Here is a 20,779-nt window from a genome sequence, read left to right on the forward strand (position 1 = left end):
AGGATTTTTATTGCGAGAGAAGAGACTGGATTTTTTGACTCTCTAAACACAGTCTAACCTATAAAACTATTAGCTATTCAAACTATTTCAATTTCCCATTAGATAGAGAAAACCTCTCCATAGCTAAACCACTTTCAGAAACGTCCCTCAGTGGAACCAGCACTGGAAACACAGCAAAGGGAACTCCAGACAACCACTAGCATTTTTAACAGATTCAAAGCAGATCTCAACACCATTAGGTTAAGGATTTAGCCACTGCCAGAGCTTTTGCTACAACAGGGCTCCCCTCGCTTCAGAAAGAGGGATGTTTGCACTCAGAAGTGTGTGTATGGCATCTGCAGAATTGCATTTATTTTCCCTTCTGGTATTCCTCATACCAGAGATCACTGTCTACTTGTGGAATCTGAACATTAAAAGTCCTGTGTAAGATCATAATTTATATTATTATGCATAAATAGAGCACTTTCACCCTTTAAATGATTCTTGTTGTTATTTCCAGCTGTTTCCAGAGTTGAGACTTCTTAAAAACATGGAAAAGCCTAAAAATAAACATTAACATCAAAATAATAGACTAGATTGAGCATCAAAAATTACTCTAGAGCTAAACACATGATTTCCTTTTTGCTTTTATAAACTTTTAAATTCTTCTTGCACAGAAGCATTAGGTCAAACATCAAACACCTCCTGAAGTTAAATTTTATTCCCGAAAAGCCTTGATCATCTGTTCTCAGCTGTACTGTAAAGCATCAACCACCATTTTTTAAGACTCACATTTTCAGATCTTTAAACTGCTGCACAGACTTGTGGTTTGTTACAAGCAACCCAAAGGCATTCCTTGAGAGGAAATACAGTTACCCTCCTCCTCCTGATTTTGAGAGGAATTGGAATAGAAATTCTTCAGTGTGCCTTTTTCCAAACGCTTTATAACTAGGAACACCTTGCCAACCAGGCGTGGATGGAAATCCACGCTGTAATTCCCAGTGACCATCATCTCAATACTCTTTGGACATAAAAGCTGAGCACCACCATTGCTTTTATCTACATGCTGTCAGTGGAGAAAGATTCCTGATGAGAGAGATTTWCTTGATTAACCCCCGATTACAGATATGACTTATGACATCCCATGGCCCTTGTTTCCCTGTTTAATTCACAAGAGGAGCTACTGAAAGCAGGAGACACAAGTGCTCTGCCTAGCCAAGATGCCAAAGGCAGCTGCTGTCCAGTGAGTTTGGCTCTTATCCGCACTGTCTTTGGCAGCTAGAAGCAATTATGAGATTTGGATCACGGCAAATACAAAAATACTGCCCATAGGGAGGGGAGAAAGAGGAACCAGAGAGCTGGGCTGGGGGCTTCAATTCCTCCCCGTCCCTCACGGTCTGTTTGGGAAGGTTGGCTGCCACTGTCAAGATTCAAGCGTTTTGCTTCTATGTCTTAAAAGATTTAAAGACTGTCTTAATGTACCTCCAAACTGGAGTCCCTTTAGGGCAGCGAGCACCTACCAGGCCACAGGCCACCTACCCATTCAACACCCTGCATTAGTTTCTTTGTCACTGGTCTTCACACAAACAGACAATACCGGCAAACTTCCTCCTAGGAAATAGCTTTGGGATTACTGCACTGAAATATATCAGCAAGAAAAATCTCATCTTACCAGTATCACTAAATGCAATGATAATGGCCAAATTCTGTTAAGTCCTTTTTTAACCCAGCTGCATCCTCCTGCTGTAACTCACCGCGTGCGACGACAGGTCTGGAGGCCGCACGCTTAGGAAGTTATGAGCCTTGATAAATGGCATTGCAATTAGGCCAACCGTGCCCAAGACATAAACACAATCACATTATCTCAAAACACTTTCTTGATTAGAACGGCAGCAAACAGGGTCGATTGGGTTCCAGCCTTAAATCTAGGGAACAAGGCAAAGCTATCAGCTGCTAATGGCTTCATCATTCATGTGGCTGCTGGAGGCTGAAGGCCCACGTAGTCTTCTCCAGGCAACTGTGGCTCCGTTTCCCCCTTGCTTGAGCAGGGCAACCTCAGCAGGGCAATCTCAGTATCCTGACCTCACTTTCAGTAGCCTCACCAGCTACTGGAAATCCTAGAGTCACTTTAGCAGATACTAAAATGAATTAATCCACTCAAAATCCCAAGGAAAACACCTTAACATTCATTTTCTTAAGTACTTACCTAAGTACTACTGGGAATCAAGCAAAGCACAGCTAAAACATCCTTTAGGTGGGAAACCAGGAGAGAGAAGGTCAACCTAAAGACATGTGCATAGGCACAACACAAATGATGTAAAATTTGGAGCAATACTCCAGKCTGTTTCAAGTCTCTCAAATGCAAAGAGATGCTCACAGCTCTCATTCAGTTTAAACAACACCAGGTATTCTCTGTTCCTGTGTTCTGAGGTTCAACCAAGCCTTGGGTGCTAAGTGAAGAGCCTGTCACAGTCTGAGGGCTAAAGAGAAGAACAAGAATATTTACATCTTTCACTGATGAAACCAGAACCAACAAAGGGGAATTTTTGTTAATCCAAAATAATTTTCCCAGGGGCTGCAAGGCCTGTGATGAAGCTCTCGCTCAGCACTTTTGAAACTATCTAAAAGTAGCAGCTYTCCACAGCGATGTCTCTTCTCTGGCCCAGTTTAAAAGCCAAAGTACCRATGAAAATATGTAATTAGAGTTTAAAGAAGAGAGAAAGAAACTGCCTCTCCTTTCCTACTGCAAAAACAGGTTTCTACATTAGGGCAAGTGCAAGAGGGTAAGGAAGGAAGAGGCGATCAGAGACCAGTCTGATTTCTGAAATGCAGACCTCTACATTTACCATAGCAGGGAGCGACCAAGCTCTCCCTCTTTCAGAGGCGGGTAAACCTCAATTTGCTTGGGGTCCTTGCAATTAGTGGAATACCAAGGTGGGAAACGATCTTGATGTCAAGGAAAAGGCCCCTTATTTTGTACATCTCACACCAGAACAGTGCTCAACAACCACTGTCCTTCCTTGGAACAAGAGATGCATCATGCACTGATGTGAYAGCCTCCACGTGCAAACACGCTCCCTCCCCTCCATCACATCCAATGCGATTCCCTTGGCAGGGACAGATGATGACAGTCAAAACAAGCAACTTGAGACACACGTGGCTTTCACCGACACCCTGCACAGATAATCAGGGCCCACCAGAGCAAACAGGACTTGCAGGAGCAGCCGATCATTCAAGTTGTACTTCCTAGGTGACCAACCACACAGGATTATTTTTCAGTTGGGTTACTCCCAAAAAGTAACCAGCAATTCATTTACACATAGGTCAACAGTGACTCACGTGACACATTTTAAGGTCATATTAAGGTTATAAAAGCAAAACCAAACCCCCAGAAAACGAAGGATCAGTCTGAACCCCCAGTAGCTACAAGGTAGCATCAGTGGACCACACAGGTCAGTTCAGATCCCTAAATTTATATCAGGGCAAAAAACAATCAAATCTAACTAATTCAACATATAGTATTTGAAAATACAGTGTTAATTGTACCTTAGAAATCCAAAGAACTAGAGGACAGTTTCTTCAGGGCTTTACTGCCTCAAGTGCTAAGAACTATCAAACAGTGTCACCCAGTGGCAAAGGACTTCCTAGAGCCCGCAGCAAAGGCTCTCACCAAAGAGGACACAACAGTGACAACATGTCTTTGTACAAAACTGCTATAAATCAGAGTAAACACACAAAAAACCCACACCATTTTAGCAGAAAAGTCTTACTGCTAAGTCACTTTATTGCTGAAAATACCAGTATTAGAGGCTAGAGGTTCTTCAGTGTTAAAAAGATTTAACACTATGTGCAAGAGAGGTGTGTAGGAAATCCAGACCAACCAGCAGCCCCTTATTATCAAGGAGAGTGGAAACATTTCCAACACTTGATTTCAGATGCCTCAAGAGACTGTGGTGAGTCTTGAACACCCCTAAAATCTAGTTCACAAGACTTCAACTACACACTTCCATGCAGGACAGAGGCAGAAACACACACTGGTTGTTTCTGCATTTGCACCAAGATCTGGGGAGAGCAGCCCAARTAACAGTGGACACACATATCTTTGGACCAAGCAGGGTCCAAGAGCAAGGAACACAGGTCACGCTACCTGGAAAAAAACCTCTGCTGGAAGCATTGATGATGATGGGGTCCTGCTACATGTTCACCCAGGTAAAAGTCTATAAACCAGAAAAGTTGAAGGRATCCTTGATACACAAAAGAAAATTTTGGAGTAGGAAAGGCGGTAGATTAGTTGGCACCCATACAAATGGGACATGACTGGCACATGAAGTAGTTTTGCTGCCTTTTTTTTCCTTTTTTCTTTAAATCAAATGTGGTACTAAAAAATGAAAGGAAGAACAGCTCAGAACTGCAGAATGTGCCCTGGAATGAGGCAATCAAATCGCCTCAGTCCATTTCCATTAGGTTTGAAAAAAAAAATAATAATAAAGATCAGCTGGATTATTCCAAAGCAACACTTTTTACACTGATTAAAATTCAATGACAGGAAACTGAGGCTTGATAAACCCATTCTTAAAATAAGACAGAGGGAAATGAAATGCTGGATTTACCAAAAGACTCGTGCAGGATACTCCAAAATACATTCAGAGAGATTAAATTACAGGATCACGGTTATCCCTTCTAGCTGTACAAACTTACAAACGCAGTGAACAAGCATTTGCAATGGACTCCGAAGATGAGAAATCTCTGCATTAAGTTGGGCAGCTGCAGGTTAAATAGTTAAAAAGGAGGCTAAGCGAGCTCAGCATTTCTCCCGGGGGTGGGTGCTACAAAAGCGGGTGCTGCAGCTGCCCCGTTTTGCCTCCTGCAGGTTCACGGCCCCTGCAGCTCTGGCTCCACGGGCTGCTTCTCAGGATGGGCAACGGGGACCGGCTTCATCTGGGCACCCATTGAAATCCCACTGCCCGTAAAAGCACCATGTTAAAGCACCCAGTTAACAAATTTAAAACCACTGACATACAGAAAATCACACAGCCCGTAGCTGTGTAGAAACTAAGTACTTCTTCAGAGCAGGCAGATACGAGTCAAGTACCCGCCTGCTCAGCAACCCGAGCTCCCTTCCTCTTCCAGGAAGGGACCCCTTCCTAGCTAAAATTTATATTTATATATAGGTAGAGCACGTGTGTGCTTGTAAAACTGGCTGTTTAGCATAGTTCTGTCTTTGGTACAAACAGCTCAGAACAAAAATGCAGTCTCTGTTTTACAAAAAAAAAAAAAAAAAAAAAAAAAAAGGAGTATCACTTCTTAAGGAGGGAAAGCAAATGAAAAATGATCTTCAATGTATCCCAACTCTACGCTAACACACACCCAGCTCACTGAAAGAAATGAGACCTTCACCCAGATGAGTTAGTCTTGGTTCAGGCAACCCCATCCACATTCCAGCCTGCGCCGTGCCCACAGAGACACCCTTCCTGGCCCAAACCTGCTCGCAGCTAAAGCACAACTCAGCTGAAAAGGTCACCAACTAGAAAGGCAAGGAAGACAGACCTGAAGGAAAGGACAAGAATAAGGAGGCCACTAGAAATGATGATTACGTCTTAGAAAAGTGAGTTGGACCAAGAAGTTAAAGAGCAGGTAAGTGCAAGGCTTGCTCATTATCCTGAGCAAAGGTACAAGGCCCTAATGGATTTCAACTGAAAGAGTGGGTGTAAGGATGTACGTCAATCAGGACAAGTCTCCAGAAAAGGTATTACAGGAGACTTGCAAAGTAAATGCCACAGCGCATTTACTGCATGCATTTAATTTTACATTACCTTTCTGCTGTCAAATGGAAAAAAAAAAGAGTTTTGCAGAACAGGAATTCACAGAAATCCAAAACAATAAAAAAAAGACACTAGGTCATGACTSTTGAAGCTGGTAAATTTTTTTACATGTCATTTACGAACAGCTACAGCCACCTGCAGCCTCAGAAGCCAGGAGGCTGCAGCAGCGGGCAGGGCTCGGGACGCGCAGCCTCAAGGACATCGCAGGCGGCCTCGCTCCTCCGAAGGACCCGTGTTGTTTTCTGTGGAAACAGGTCTCCATGTGAGCAGCACATTCATATGTTGCTCTCAAAACCGAGTTGCCTCAGGCCTCTTAGCCTCCCTTCAAGCAGGAGCCCATTTAAAACAAGAGCATTCACAACAGCTTAGTGTGGACACAAGGGGAACTCCTGGTTCTGCTCTGGCAGAACACATTAACTAGCATTTAATGGTGATACTGGACCCTTTCTAGGGTATTTTCTACAAAACTTACTTTTTTCGTTTCCTTAGGAAAGGCTTAGGAGGTTCAGGAAGGAAGGAACAGATCAGCACTCTCTAATCTCTCGAGAAAGGAACTTCTCAGTATATTCCAAATCGTAATGTAAAATAAGAAATGAGAGGAGTGACCCCAGTTTCTCTGCAAACAGACAATCTGTTGAGCTCGTGACCTGGTGGCAGGAAACGAATTTCCTACAATTGTTACCTTTCTGCTTGATGCAACACCTGGGGGAAGGTCCTTCCTCAGCACCACGCATGAAGGCGACAAGCCACGATGGCTCCCTGTTTGTGTGCACTAACAACGCAGAACTGAACTGGGACTAAACCTGAATTAGAAGAACTCTTAAGCTACAGAAACTAGGTAAAAGAAAAAAAAAATCCTAAGAGGCACCACAGGGATCTCCAACAAACCATTAAACACAACTTGCAACCCAAAAAGTCACACACTACCTCGCAATGGTAAGGATGAATATAATGCATGTATTCTGGTTCCTTCTACCCTTTCTTGGTAGAAAACATAGATTAAAAAAAAGAAAAAAAAAACCCACAATGGCTGCAAAACCAGAGGTGTATGGAGCCAAGGGGCTGAGATGCCTGCTGCCTAAACACGGTGGCAGGGGAACTGAAACCAAACACTGCATGTTGGGGGGAAGCACCTTCATTTTTCAGGAAATTTGTGGCCTGTTACCAGTCCCACAAAACGGGGCAAATTAAACTGACCTTCCACAACACTTGCAGACATTTCAACTCAAGTTGCTCAAGCTTCCGTGCCCATCAGTTGGACGGCTGCCTTGCAACACACTTGCTTTCTCAATCTGCTTGGTTAGTAAATGGTAGAGAACTCCAAATTGCTAAAGCAGAAATGTAATCCTTGCTTCTGTTTTCTTCTTTTTTTTTTTTTTTTTTTTAAATAGACAACCACATTTTACCATGTTTTACTGGGGAAACAGGTTTGAAAAGACAGCAAGTAATACTCAGAAAGGGATCAAAACGTAAAGCAAAATTCAAATAGGTAATTTGCAAAAAAAGCAGTTGGGGAACAAAAAATGGGAACGTTGCAAGTACAATTAAAAACTACAGGTAAACACACGAGAAAAAATAAGAAAAGAGATTCAAGTTCCTAACAAAGAAACACGAAGCATTTCTGGTTCTTATGCCTGGAGGGCTGATGCAGCCATTTTCATGAATTTCCTCCGTCTTGAGCTTTTACAAGAGCCTCCAGATTTTTTTCCTTTTTTAACCATTTGTCTACAGATTGATCATTTAAAGAACACATGAACACACATTTTTTGTAAACTGATAAATAAATGCACTTCAAGAAACTATTCTTAGATTAAGATCCACACCGAAAGGCCGCCGAGCAGCCGCTCGGAACCGCAGGGCTCCCATCCCTCGGCAGCGAACAYGGCACGTTCTTCCCAAGCACCTTAGTATTAAGACAGGCTCATTTATCAAAATCTGCCTCATTAAAACAGCAGGTCCTCAGTGCTCAGCAGGGGTAAATACTGCGTCTTCAGACGCTGCATCCACGTGAGCTTATATGCATTAGTGCTTAAGATTATAATGAACATTTACTACAGTGACTCCCACGGCACTCCCATTCTCTAATGCGTAACATTAACAAGTCAGGCTTACTTTTTTTTTAATTAATTAATTTCCTATCAYCTAGATACATGCTGTGATAAGCAAAGTCTTCCTCCCTGCTCCATCTCACCAGCTAGTGCAGGGAATGGTGCTGCTTCAACCTTCAACCCTACATGCAAAACAGTACAGCTTGCAGCAAAAAGAAACCCCACACCTCTAAGGACAGCGTTGGAAAGAACAAGCAGATTCTTTGTCTTTTACATTCAGGCAAGTACAAAAAGATAATAAAAGGCTGGCTGAAATGACAACAATTCATCTGTTAGTATTTGAATTTCATTAGAGACCAGAATGTAAGTTTGTCGTACAAACAGTTGAAAAAAAAAAAAAAATGAGAAGAAAGTTACTGTCCACACATCCTTGAGAGCTACTGGGCCTCATAATTTTCCCTCTAGACAGACTATTGTATCAATGTCTTCTTTTTCTACTCTTAATCTTTCCAGAAACCAATGAACTTTGGGGGCTCAAAAAACAGGCCAACTTTTGAGAACTGCATTTTCTTTTTTATTCTTCTCCTTTTGGTCAAGTCTTGCAGAAAAACAGGCCCTCCAGTGTCCAGCGTATCAGCCTGCTGTGTGTCCTTGGACTACCAAGGTCCAGCAATGCAGCATCAGCCTGCACATCGCTGAGCTTTGAGGAAGGAAGAATGTGTATGCAGATTACGCTTTTATCTCTATCCTCCTGTTCCTGGTGTATTCTAATGCATCTATTCAGCATAAACATTGAATACTCTGGAAAACAGAGTTTCAGGAAAATGACGTTCAGTTAATTTCACAGAGTGATGAAAAAAGTTGCTCGGTGAGATCCCTACAGGGTTTGGTGCATGGGTGATCTCTGCATGTCTGCAGTGGTGAGTTTATAGGGTGCTGGCCACACATGGCCACCCACGGCCTCAAGCAGGAGACACCGGCCTGGCCAGTTAGAGAGCTGTCACTGAGCAYGGCCCCTTACCAGGTCAAGGTGATTCAGGCAATTCTTCAGATTCCAGCCTCTAGTCTCAGCTGGGGAGCATTGCCATGGCTGGAGGGAGGGCATCCATTCCTGAGGAAACCTCTGATTTTGCCCTTTTAGCATTTGCCTTTCATGAAAGCTCCCACGAGGCAGCTGTGCTACCCTAACAAATACCTTGGGAGGCAGGAGGGCAGCAAACAGACAAGATGAAGAGCAAGAAGAATTTCAGGGAGGTCTTCAAGTCCCTGTGACTATATCCCCTCTTCTGTACAGCAAGGCAAGGGATATTTCAGACAAAAGAATACAGTTCAGTCACGGACACCTTCTGTTAGTCTTACCCAAGACTTCATGTACAGACTGAGACTGTCAGTCTCGCTCAACACCTTTTAAATGTCCCACTCCAGGCTGTATTTATCCCATTATAATATTATCTAATCACAAACGACCTGATTTAACRTGCATATTCATGAATGCACGTCACCTACCTTTAGGACTTCAACTGCTGTTGCTAGGCTGGGAAGGCAAGTGCCTTGGAGCAGTAGTGGGGTTATCCCGAGGGAAATGCAGGTGGGTGTGCTCAGCACCCCTGACAAACAGTGCTGCTCTGAACTCACCTTCTCCAGCGGAGTTACGCGGAGCCYAGGGAGGCCAGGCTCCCAAGGGTGCTTTCCCACAACAGTGGGACAGCTCCCTTCAAAATCGAAAGGGTGAGAAAAACCTCAAGTCTCATAAACTACAAATAKGCTGAAAAAAGTCAAACCTGTTTTCTGTGATGCCTCAAGATGCCAGTTGCCTCTAGCTTCCCATACTGGGTATCTAAACCAAAGAAAATGCTCGGTTTAATCATTTCCTGTATTATTCACTGCATTGTCTGCAATACCTTGTGGGTTAATTACCTAGATAATAAAATGGCTACAAGTGTCATTAACGTTGTGGGTCTGGAGCAGTCACCTAAAGAACCAGAGCAATGTGTTCCTGCAACCCACCGCAGTAACACAGGCAATCCTCAAAGCAGTTGAACTAAGAAACCCCTCCCAGGTGCCACCATGAGTGGCAAAACCCCCTTCCTGCCAACACAGGAAAGTGAATAAACAGTTGCACAAGTACAGAAAGTCCCAACAACTAGAAAGAGAGATGAGAGGAAGTGGCTGTCATACCTTGAGGACAAACTGTTCATAAGAAAGGAGAGAATAATTACCAAGTACAACATATCTTCTTTTTTCTTTGCCCAAAATTCGATTATGAGGCAGAACACCTTACCAAACATGACAGAATTACTGCTCTCCTTAACAGAAGCTGTGGTCGTTAAGAGCACTGAGCTTAACTTGCATAGCTGGAAGTCTCCCATTTTTGTGCCTCCTGATGAAGCAGGAAGAAYAGATGTTTTTAAAGCAATATATAAGTTATGTTGCTGGAAATACCAAGAGAAATATCTCTGTTATTTCCAGGCCACCAAACACAAGTAGCACTTAGCAATTTTGCTGCTAGCTTTGCTGCTCGATTTTCTAGGTCAAAAATGGCCTTGACTGGAAGCACTTTTCTGAATGCATACCCAAAACCACTGAAAATAAATGTGTCTGAATTCTGTCAGAAAGAGTCGTGTTTTTAAATTAACTTTGAACATTTTTCTTACTTAAAAGGGAAACGAAAAACGATTTTTTTTTTGTGACACTTCTCATTCCACGAATGTAGGAGGAAATGGGTATCGGTGCAAGCAGTAGAAGCAAAACGGAAACAGATTTACATCTCCTTGTGTCAAAACAAAGCGCTATCAGCAAAAATATTAGATTATTGAGGCAGAGAGAGAGGGGGGAGGAAGTTGCAGAGCTGCTTAACATTTAAAGAAGCTGTTAGGCTTATTACCCAATGCTGTAGCTGGGGAAAATATTCTTTGAGTGGAATTTAGTAACTCAATAACAAAAGTCAAACTGATTAAATGCCACATTTATTGGTATAATTAAACTAACAAAGTACTGACATAATCACCCACGTTTTCCTCTTGTGTACCATACCCTGGGCGAAGAGGCACTAAAGCTATACATATTTCCTGTGTTATATATTAAAACACAAGCCAAATTCACTCATCTTGCAATGCTATTTAAAAAAAAAAAAAAAAAAAAAAATCAAGATAAATTACTCCTGGGGCTAAGTCTGCCCCAGAGATGTTTTTCAACAGAGGAGCTTCAAATAAATTTTACCTAAAGAGGCTTGTGTGGAAATACTTGCAGTGTTTTCACTGATGTTCCCAGAGGTTCAGCTGTGCTTGATTAAACCACCTTGAAACTCGGAGTTCCCAATAGAAAATACGTGGAGAAACTGCATGTGTTTTAGACCACTCTGCTCCCTGGTGACCAACCTGATATAAAGTCGGTATTTCTGATTTCTGATTTTTTTTTTTTTTTTAAACAGCCCAGCATCTGTACTCTTAACCAAAGGCCACTTTAAATATAACTCAACTTGCTCAAAGCATTGAGGAGCTCAGAAATTACAGGGCAGTGAGGAAAATCAGATCCCTACAGTGAAGTAATTTCATATTTTTACACTGAGATTACACAATCAAATGAAAAGCTGCTATAAACAGCGTAAGGTTAAACTGGCAGCTGCCATGACCTGCTSTAAATCTACTAAAATCAATTTATCTCTCTCAGCTTATCTGACTCTCCTGGGGAATGAGCCCAAATGTTAAAAATCACAGTTGGACATGCAAGGGCAGAGGCCTTGGGTGACCCTCATGTGCAGCAGCCCCAGGCTGGAGACCTGCAYGAATTTACACCTAAACTTGCTCCCATGCAAGCACATGGGCTAAAATTATGAGAACAACCACAGAAAAAAGATGTATAGCAACTGGCAAAAGCAATTTCTCCACWGATATTTGCAAAACTAACAACAGTCGTAATGATATTTTTGCAGAATTGCAGRGAATTGGGCTGGAAGGAACTTCAAGAGGCCTCTTTCCTCCTCTTGAGCCAAGATGCTTCATTCCTGACCTCGATCCAAACCCAGACCTGATTTAAAATTGGTTATTCATGTTTTAAGGACTACACACTGGGCCTTTAACGCTAATAAAGCTGTTGAGCATTAAGACCTGGCTACTTTTTAAGCAGAGGCAACCTTGGAGCTCTTTGCTAACTTGGGAACAGTGGACAGGTAGGATTCCTTATTTTTAGGACAAGAACTTAGCACAGCAGAAACAGTAAAGTGGGATGCATAGACCTTCATTGCAAGAGGTATTTTTAGCACATTTGGGGAAGAAAACAAAGAACGGGAAAATCTGCATTTGAGCCCTCCCCTCCAGGGAAAAGCCCCATCCTCCCCTGCCACTCTATCCCTAGGCAGGTTTTCCCAGGAAAGGGAAAAGCACGAAGGGAAGCAACTTCCTACATGACATTTCCTCCTACAAAAGATGCTCTCCAAGGGTCCCCACCAGTGCAGACTCACTCAGGTGGCCAGTGCTACTTCAAGATGTAACTCCAGACATGAGATTCTGGCTTTAGAAAAACATTTTAAATTATTAAAGCAAGGCATGTTCTTATACGAAGGTGCTGCAGCTTATTTTTAAAAGATAACTCACTAATGAGAACAATTCTGTCCTTCCACAACTAGGACCCAATTAGAGCACGAGTGTGCCCTCATGGCCAAGAARGCCAGTGGGATCCTGGCTGCATCAGGGGGATGTTGGGATGTCCCCATGGTCAAGGGGAGGGGATCCTGCCCCTCTGCTCAGCTCTGGTGAGGCCCCACCTGGAGTATTGGGGGCAGTTCYGGGCTCCCCAGCACAAGAAGGATRTGGAGCTTCTAGAGAGGGTCCAGCACAGTGACAAAGATGATTAAGGAAATAGAACATCTCTCGTATGAGGAGAGACTGAGTTGGGCCCGTTTAGCTTGGAGAAGAGAAGGCTGAGAGGGGATATGATTAACATGTACAAATACCTGAGGGGAGATTGTAGGGAGGAAAGGGCCAAGCTCTTCTCACTGATGGYCAGTGACAGGACAAGGGGTAATGGGTGTAAGTTGAAACCCAGGCAGTTCCATCTGCATGTGAGGAGGAACTTCTTCACTGTGAGGGTGACAGAGCCCTGGMACAGGCTGCCCGGGGAGGTTGTGGAGTCTCYTTCTCTGGGGATCTTCCARACCCRCCTGGATGCCGCCCTGTGCCCCGTGCTCTGGGTGTCCCTGCTGGAGCAGGRGGTTGGACTAGATGATCTCTGGAGGTCCCTTCCAACCTCAATCAGTCTGTGATTAGGGYGAGATCCTTCAGTGTCGCGTGCGAGGGACGTCGCCCTCGTTACAGTGAGGGACCCGGTCGCGCCGGCGACTTCCCAGCCTGGGGCTCGAGCCCTYGGTGGGCCCCACGCCGCAGCTGCCGGCGCACGTGACGGGCCTGCTCTGCTTGACAAACCTGCCCTTATTCTCCACGGAGAATAAGAGCCCGGGGKCTCTCCAAGAGCCCGGGGGGCTCCGCAGGGCTCCATCCGCGCAAGGCTCCGGCCATTCGGCCCTCGGCAGCTGCGACGCAGGCGACAACTGCTGCTCTCCCCCACAAAGGCGGTTGTGGCAACTGGGAGGTTTCCCCCGCGCACACAGGTCAGGAGCGGGGACGTTTATTCATCCTGCTCACACAAGCCCTGCCTTTAGTTTCGCTCCGAAGCTCGTCCCTGTGTATCAGGTTCGCTCACTTGCTGTGCCGGCCACTTGTCCCTTCAGCTTATGCAGAAAGATGAAGAGCTCAAATGGAGACCTCGGGACACACAAACCCATTCAAGCCAAATACCACGCAGTACAACCCAGACATATAATGTATATACGTACACTAATTACTCAACTAGTTACTGGCTTATTACTCAGTGCTGAACAAAACACCCAYGGACAGCCAGCCAGGGGATGTCCAGGGCAAATTTGCAAAATAAAACTCATCAGCTGTTAATGAAACCTCTCTTAAAGAAGAGGCTAAGAAAACCCCAGCCCATCTTGTCTTAAGCCCTGACTTGCCATTGAACAAAGTAACAAGGTAAGCAGCATCCAAAGTCTCTCCTTCACTGGGGCTGAATTCCCCGAGGCTGAATTACATTACAGAAAGCAACTGAAAAGCTCCCAATCACGAGCCATTCACCTCTCAGTTGCCAAAATCCTAAAATTTGTGAAGTTTTACCTATCATGAATATTCCCATTCCCTTTTAAATCCTTTATTCAATCATCAAATGTGGATTACCTTTTGTGTCTTCGTATTAGCGAACTAAATCCAACCCTTATGGTTAATAAATAATCACGGGCAGACTTTGAATAGCAATGGCTGTTTTTCCGCCATAAATATTTGTACTCATCAGCCAAATGTTGAGTAATGCAAAACCCCCAGAAGGATGCAAACTGTGGGCCAGATCTTTCAGCAGGTWTAAGTCAATGGGGCTTGAATGACCCTCCATAAACAACCAGGCTGCCAAATACCTGATGCAAAGGGCTGAGCAGACGTCAGCATGTGCTTCGTCTAACACGGGCAAGGGGACCTTTCTTGGAGAATTACATTAAAAAACGTAACTGGAGTTATACCATGTTTAAAAGAAAACCACACTGCAAACACATGTGCAGGCCTGAAAAGGGGGGGGGGGAAAGCATGAGAAATGACTCCCGAGTCTGTTTCTTACAAGGAAGGGAGATCTAGGAGGTGCAGGTCCAACACACCGCACGCAGGCAGCTGGTTCCACAGGAAGGGGCCGCCTRGCTGGCTCCAGAGCAGCTGCTCAGCACGGCTTAAGCACTTAGCTTGAAAAAGCTGCCTGCTCCTCTCCATCTCTTTGATGTATCTTCTAGCTACGCTGCTCCACTGGTTTGACTGCATTGCTGCAGCAAGTGGCAGAGCGTTTCACGCAGGCCCCGCGTGGCATTGGGCTGAATCAGCCCCGGTGCAAACCCCACATGCCTCCCGTCACGTTGCAGAAGGGCCCGCGTGCTGCCCCGGTGCCGGGGTGCCAGGAGGCTGCAGCAGCTTTTTGAGGACGGGGGTGGTGCCCTCGGGCAACCCTCCACGCTGGCGAYGCAACAGGATGTTTTATGACTTTCCCACTCGCACATTTTTGCTATAAAGACCCACTGGGTAGGGAGGCAGAACAAGCCTGTGCATTCAGGAGAGCAGCGACTCGTGTGCCGCAGACACACACGCAAGGCTAGTTTGTGCTTGTCAGAAYGGAGGATTATAGAAAATAATTCCAAAAGCCTGCACCGTAGTGATACCAGGTTACAGCCACATTTCTTGCAGTATCCTGAAGGACGGCACCTATCTCAATGCCCATTAGGAGTATTTCCCTCTCATTTTTTAACCTTTTGCTGCATCATCTCATTTGGTCCATGAGATTCACATTAAATAAGTACATTACCAGTATCTGATCATGTGTTTCACTGTTCCAGCAAAAGAAAAAAAAAAAAAAAGAAAGAAAGAAAGAAATTTTGGTGAAATGACGTGTGATTGAAGTTTACCAAATACAAATCACTTCCAAAGCAGGGACTCAAACTAGGTTTTTCAATTTTTGCACATATGAAGCTAATGCTACCTAGAATAAAAGACATGCTCAGCTTTCCTTTGGAAAGCCCAGCATGCAAGTCAGGGTCTAAAAGAAAAACGAAAGAAAATTCTAGTCTGATATAATACAGTAATCTCTACCTAACGCAAAATCCTATTGACACTGTGATTAAACCTGCACTTTTTAAAAGAAAGGTACAGGGCATTTTCTGGTGTGAACATTTAACGCTTTAAGAGAAGTGAGAGAATTTTGTTGTTTAGCAGCTATCCCACCACACGCACGCATCGTTCTCTTAAACATCACATGTTTTAAATTAACATTAACCAACTTTCCAGGTTGCTCGCAGAATATCTAAGCCCTCAAGCAAGACTGGAAAAGCTCCATCAGAAAAGCTGTGGGCAGGCAGAGAACAGTTCACCCAAAGGGGCATGACTGGGCAAGACGAGGAGGGGAAGAGGAATCATTTTCCACCTGGCAAGTTTTATACTGTTATTAAACATAACATCTCAGATTATTTTTTCCCCTATAACCTTTCAATTACAATAATATATAGGCATATCTGTGCTAGCTCCTTTTGCATATTTGATAACAAGACTGAGCACAGTCAAAGTCACTTTCTTGTCTGAACTTTCCAAGCACTTCAGGTGCTTGGTGCAGAAGTGACAATGCACCCACTCATCACCTGGGATTTTGGGAGAGCTTCCCAGGTTCCACATGAGGGTAGAGGAAACCCTGAAGCCACAGAAAGATAGACAGGCACATGAGGGCATGGAAGAGGCAGAAAATTCTCCAATTTCCATGCAAATAGGAATTAGGGGGAATAAAAGAAGAATCAAATACTGGTGTGTCCCAGTTCAGCRGTGTCATTAAGAGCCAATCGCAAGGGAGAGGGAAAACAACCAGAGAAGATTCATCTGACATTGAACTTACAGAGCAAGGGAGAAAGGAATTTATTCTACCACACTAAAATATTTTAGATTCACAGTCATTGCCATAGTGTTGAACAAAGCAAAGAAAAGTGTTGCTGCTTCTTTCTTGCATCATTCCCCACGATTGCACCCTCTGCCAGCCAAATTCCCTCTCACACCTTCACGAAATGTCACTGCAGCGACTTTCGAGGAATTTGATCCAAGTTTAAGAACGTCCATCTGCTCCCTCTGGAGAGGAAGGCGCTCAGGCTGTCAGTGTGTGACAGGATCCCAGCAAGGAGAGATGCAGGCGCCATTCGGACACGTCTGAAACCAGGCCCTGCTTTCCTTGTTCAAATTAAGAGCTCTGGACTTGCCTGAATCTCCCTGCAATGAGGCATCCCTATAGTCACTTCCTCAGCCAAGTGCATGCATAGGCACACTGAAAGCCACTTATTAATGTAAGTTTATCTTACAGATGTTTGGAATTGCAGATGTGCATGCACAAGATGCATTTTTCAGGACTTAAAAGCAACTGGGTCTTGAGAAAAGTGGCTTTCGTAGAACACTTTTTCACAGTTACTTAAATTCAGGTCAACTTAATACTTAAATTAACATGGAATTTCTCATCAGCCAGTAGATTATTTTCCATTTTAAGAGCCCTTTTGCTCTTAAAGAGAAGTCAGCTTTTAGGAGGGTTTCCTCTGATAAGCAGGCATTGTGCTTGTTATTCCCTCTTCTTCCTATTACGATCTTCACATTGTGTGTATGTWTATGTAGAGACGTGTGTACACATACATATTCAATCACACTTACAAATGTATATTTATAGAGCTATATAAACACACACTAAGAATACAGGTTCMAAGAAGGATTCTGTCACAGTGGGTGTCACTACAGGACTATGTCAGAGATTCAGCCTCCAACACAAAAGGCTATGGAAGATGCTGCCCTGGTGAACATACAAATCCTTTAAGTGTCTCGAAGGGGCAAACAGCAGAACCAAAGAGGCAAGAGCTGAAGGGCCAAGCAAAGCACCCCCTTCAATAAAGGGCTGAGCATCTGCAAGGAAGCCAGTGCTGTGTGATTCATTTCAAAATACAGACAGACAGACAGACTACATAAAGCATGGACTTGTTTGGGGCCAGTTACTGCTATTAAGAGCGATGGCAGCTCAGTGCTGAGCTGAATCCCTCTCTGGAGAACCTCAAGGTTTGCTGTCCGTATCCCCTACATGCAGCAGCACCCATGTCCCAAATTTACAGACAGAGCTCTCTGTGCTAGCTTTAAATAAGCTATTTTAGCAGTTAGAGGCACTCTCAGTATATCAAAATACACACAAAGCTGTGCAGCGCCAGCCTTGGTGTTGGCAGCCCCTGGATGTGACTGCAGGTGCCTCCACACACAACTGCACATGGAAAACAAAGTGCAGAAAGGCCACAGCACTCGGGAGGAGGGCTGGGATACACCAGCTCCCAGAAAACTCACATTCAGTTACTCACACAGCTCTGCAGCGCTCCTTGGGATAAACGAGTGCTCACTGGAATCACCTTCTGCTGCTGACTCTCCCCACCCTGCTGGGCATAGCGGCAGCCCAGGCCTAAATTTAGGAGCAGGAGGCAGCCTTGGGCCCTGAGCACTCGCAAAGGAGCCTTGCAGCACTCAGCAGAGCTGGGATCCTCCTCCCGGATTTYACCACACGAGGAAGCGAAACCTGCAAAGAAGTCGAGCTGCTTGCCCAGAGCTTTGCAGGAGCTCAGGTGGAACCAGAAACCAAAGCAAATCAGGCCAAGTCTCAGGAAGCACCGTAGGGATTAGCGGGACCGTTTAGACTCCCAGTCATTTCTCTCAGGGACAGCTGAATTTTCTACTGCTGCAAAAAGAAGATCCTCAAACTTTGGTGGGAAAGAAAAATCCCAAGTGTGTCTCTTGCTTCCATCTTTTATTCTCCTTTCAAGTCCAATACATTTTTATCTGTGTCCAAGAATGGTGTGATTATGTTCTGTACATGATTACAGCCTGAAGGCTGCTGTCTTTAAAGAAGGAAATTGCCTTTGTTAATAATTGAAATGCTTTGTGATGACTCACCTACGATTCTTCACAGCAATGCTTCTCATAAGCAATGCACCAAATGCATAAGCTRTTACCAAAAATGTGAAAGACTCTGATTGGCAAGAAGAGGCAGCCTGAATAAGACATAAGCCAGTTTAGCATCCTCTCACTCTGAAATATAACCCTAAAATCTACATACCATTTGCTGTATTAGCTAGCCCTAACCCAACTATTTAATATGCATTAAAAAAGGGAAATCGGAAATTAATACAGATGATACAGAACTGAAGTCAAAAATAAAACAGTGCTGCCTTTGCTTAAGAGACTTTCAATTATGAACTGGATATTACTGTACGCTGAATTGCTGCAACACTCCACGTGGCCARCACTAGAAGTCTGTCGATAAAGCCAAAAAGTTTGCATTCACTAATTACAGCAGAGAAGATTAACTCCACGCTTCCTCTTCCACTAAATTGAACTATGAGTTTAGATCTGAGTACGTGAGCAAGCAAACATTATCTCAGAAAACATCTAGGAATTACAATTTTGCAGACCAAGAGAAAGGAAAAGAAGGCAAGTCCGTGTTTCATCCTACACCGAGCAATTGCAATAGGATCTAACTTAAAGTTCATGAAAACTTCATGGTAGAGAAAGCAAAAACGAAAGCCTGGGAGTAAATGAGTATGTTCACATGTTCCATTAATTTCCTCTTACTTTTTTTTTTTTTTTTTGTGATTTACATGGTCCAAAGTCACAGAGCAATCTACTGCAAGTCACAAATTTGCTGTCAGGAGAGAGCTAAGAGATTCATTGTAAAGCAAGAGGCAATTATAAATAAAATATAAAATAAACATCTCTAGCATCAAGCATGATAAAGGGAACCATAGCTGCCCTTCACTACCTCCCCAACACCTAACCACGTGAAAAAGAAGAAAAAAGAAGACCAAATACATAAATTGCTTCCCATTTTCTCAAGGTAAGATTGCAATTTCTCACCCATTTGGACTATGACTGTATTAATTTCTTGTTAAATGCAACGAACAAAGGCTGCCAACCCTCCTTTCAAAGTCACATGATATAGCAATATAGGATTTGAAAAATTAAAATGTGCAAAACCAGCCCCTGCCATCAGCTTCTGCCAGCTAAAACCTCCACTTTTCCAGGCACAACCCTGAGCACAAGCCCTGCTGCACCGGGACTGCACTCCAGGACAAGGATATTGCCCCATTCTAATCCCTACTTTCTGTAGGAGTCTCCTTGAGATTTGTGCAAGTGCTCAGGTCAACTCCAATAATTCAGCAATCCCTAACTCCTGAAAAATATTCTCCCACTCACCTTTTTACCCCACCACACTCCCACTGATATCCAAGCCATGCTTCTCATTCCAGGCATCTTCAACTACATCTCACTCCCTTTCACTCCCTTCTTCCCTTCCATTTTTTTTCAGTGAACATAAAATTAGAAGAGACAGAATAATTTTGCTTTTCAGTCTCAGCATAACCMCTTTCTGCAAAGCCCTTTGTAACAGCACTACTGGACAGCACAGTCATTGGAAACAGGGTTTTAGAAYAGAAATGGTGACACAGCCCTAAGCAGCTGCATGAAAACACTATCATTTTGATGGTCAGAAAATGCATTTTTTAAACCTAACAGGCTCTATCACCRTTACAAAACTGCAGCACTCCCAGAAGACATGTAAGTGGGGGACAGCACCTAYGGAGGGAGCTGGGGTCTCACCTGGCTCTCAGCAGCACCTGGGCTCGTTATCACCAGCAGCTGTGTCCATCACCACCACCCTAAGGAGAATAGATCTGGGGAAGATCAAATCTGCACTAAGCTAAAATACACTTTTGCAATCAAGAAAATAACATGGGAACAAAATCACTGTGAACAGAAGCAGCAAGTGCAGGCAGGTTAGTTCCACTACTRCCCATTATATGCTTAGTCTTTGCTTAAGATTAACACATACCTGTTTCTCAGAGCCAGCAAATGCTGCCATCCTTGCTCCCTTCTCCTTATCAAAGTACCCATCCGCTTCTGCTGGGGGTGGTTGATCAACTTCAGTAAGTGCTGGCCATTGCACTTAGCATTTTGGAATTAGGAGTGTCTGTAAATCACCACTCCTCTCTGTACACACAGGCAAAGTGCAGATATGACAGAGCTATGGTTAATATATTTTACTGAATCAGTAAAGGAATGGGAAGCAAACAAGGCTCAGCCTTAGTAAACCTTTTAAAAAAAAGTTCACAATAACCTTAATCTGACCGGCCATGAGGGGTGCTGGGAATTTAGCACGGGGTAAGTTTTATTATCAAAACTGTTCTTGAACCTAAAGCTCTCTGCATTATTTAGGATTTATAGGACACAGAGCCAGGAGATCTCATCTCATCAGGAATATACTGTAATATCCTGCAGCTCTGAGACTCACAGTCTGCTC

At 43.9% G+C, this 20,779-nt stretch overlaps 1 protein-coding gene across 4 annotated transcripts in view; it reads right to left on the reverse strand.

Annotated features, from left to right (window-relative positions):
* The window catches only part of FAM107B (family with sequence similarity 107 member B), a 53,251-nt gene that overhangs the window by 14,329 nt on the left and 18,143 nt on the right, over positions 1-20,779 (reverse strand). Inside the window, exon 1 of one of the 4 annotated variants that reach the window (XM_026033307.1) lies at positions 19,678-19,695. The exons of 2 other annotated variants lie outside the window; for them this stretch is intronic. The gene's annotated coding sequence lies outside the window, so the exon portion shown is untranslated. Of the gene's footprint in view, positions 1-2,185; positions 2,211-19,677; positions 19,696-20,779 lie in introns of those variants that run through there. One more of the 4 variants, XM_026033306.1, reaches the window with a different exon arrangement.

The sequence above is a fragment of the Nothoprocta perdicaria genome, unplaced genomic scaffold (genome assembly GCF_003342845.1).
Source record: "Nothoprocta perdicaria isolate Ctin4 unplaced genomic scaffold, notPer1 scaffold_127, whole genome shotgun sequence".
NCBI lineage: Eukaryota > Metazoa > Chordata > Aves > Tinamiformes > Tinamidae > Nothoprocta > Nothoprocta perdicaria.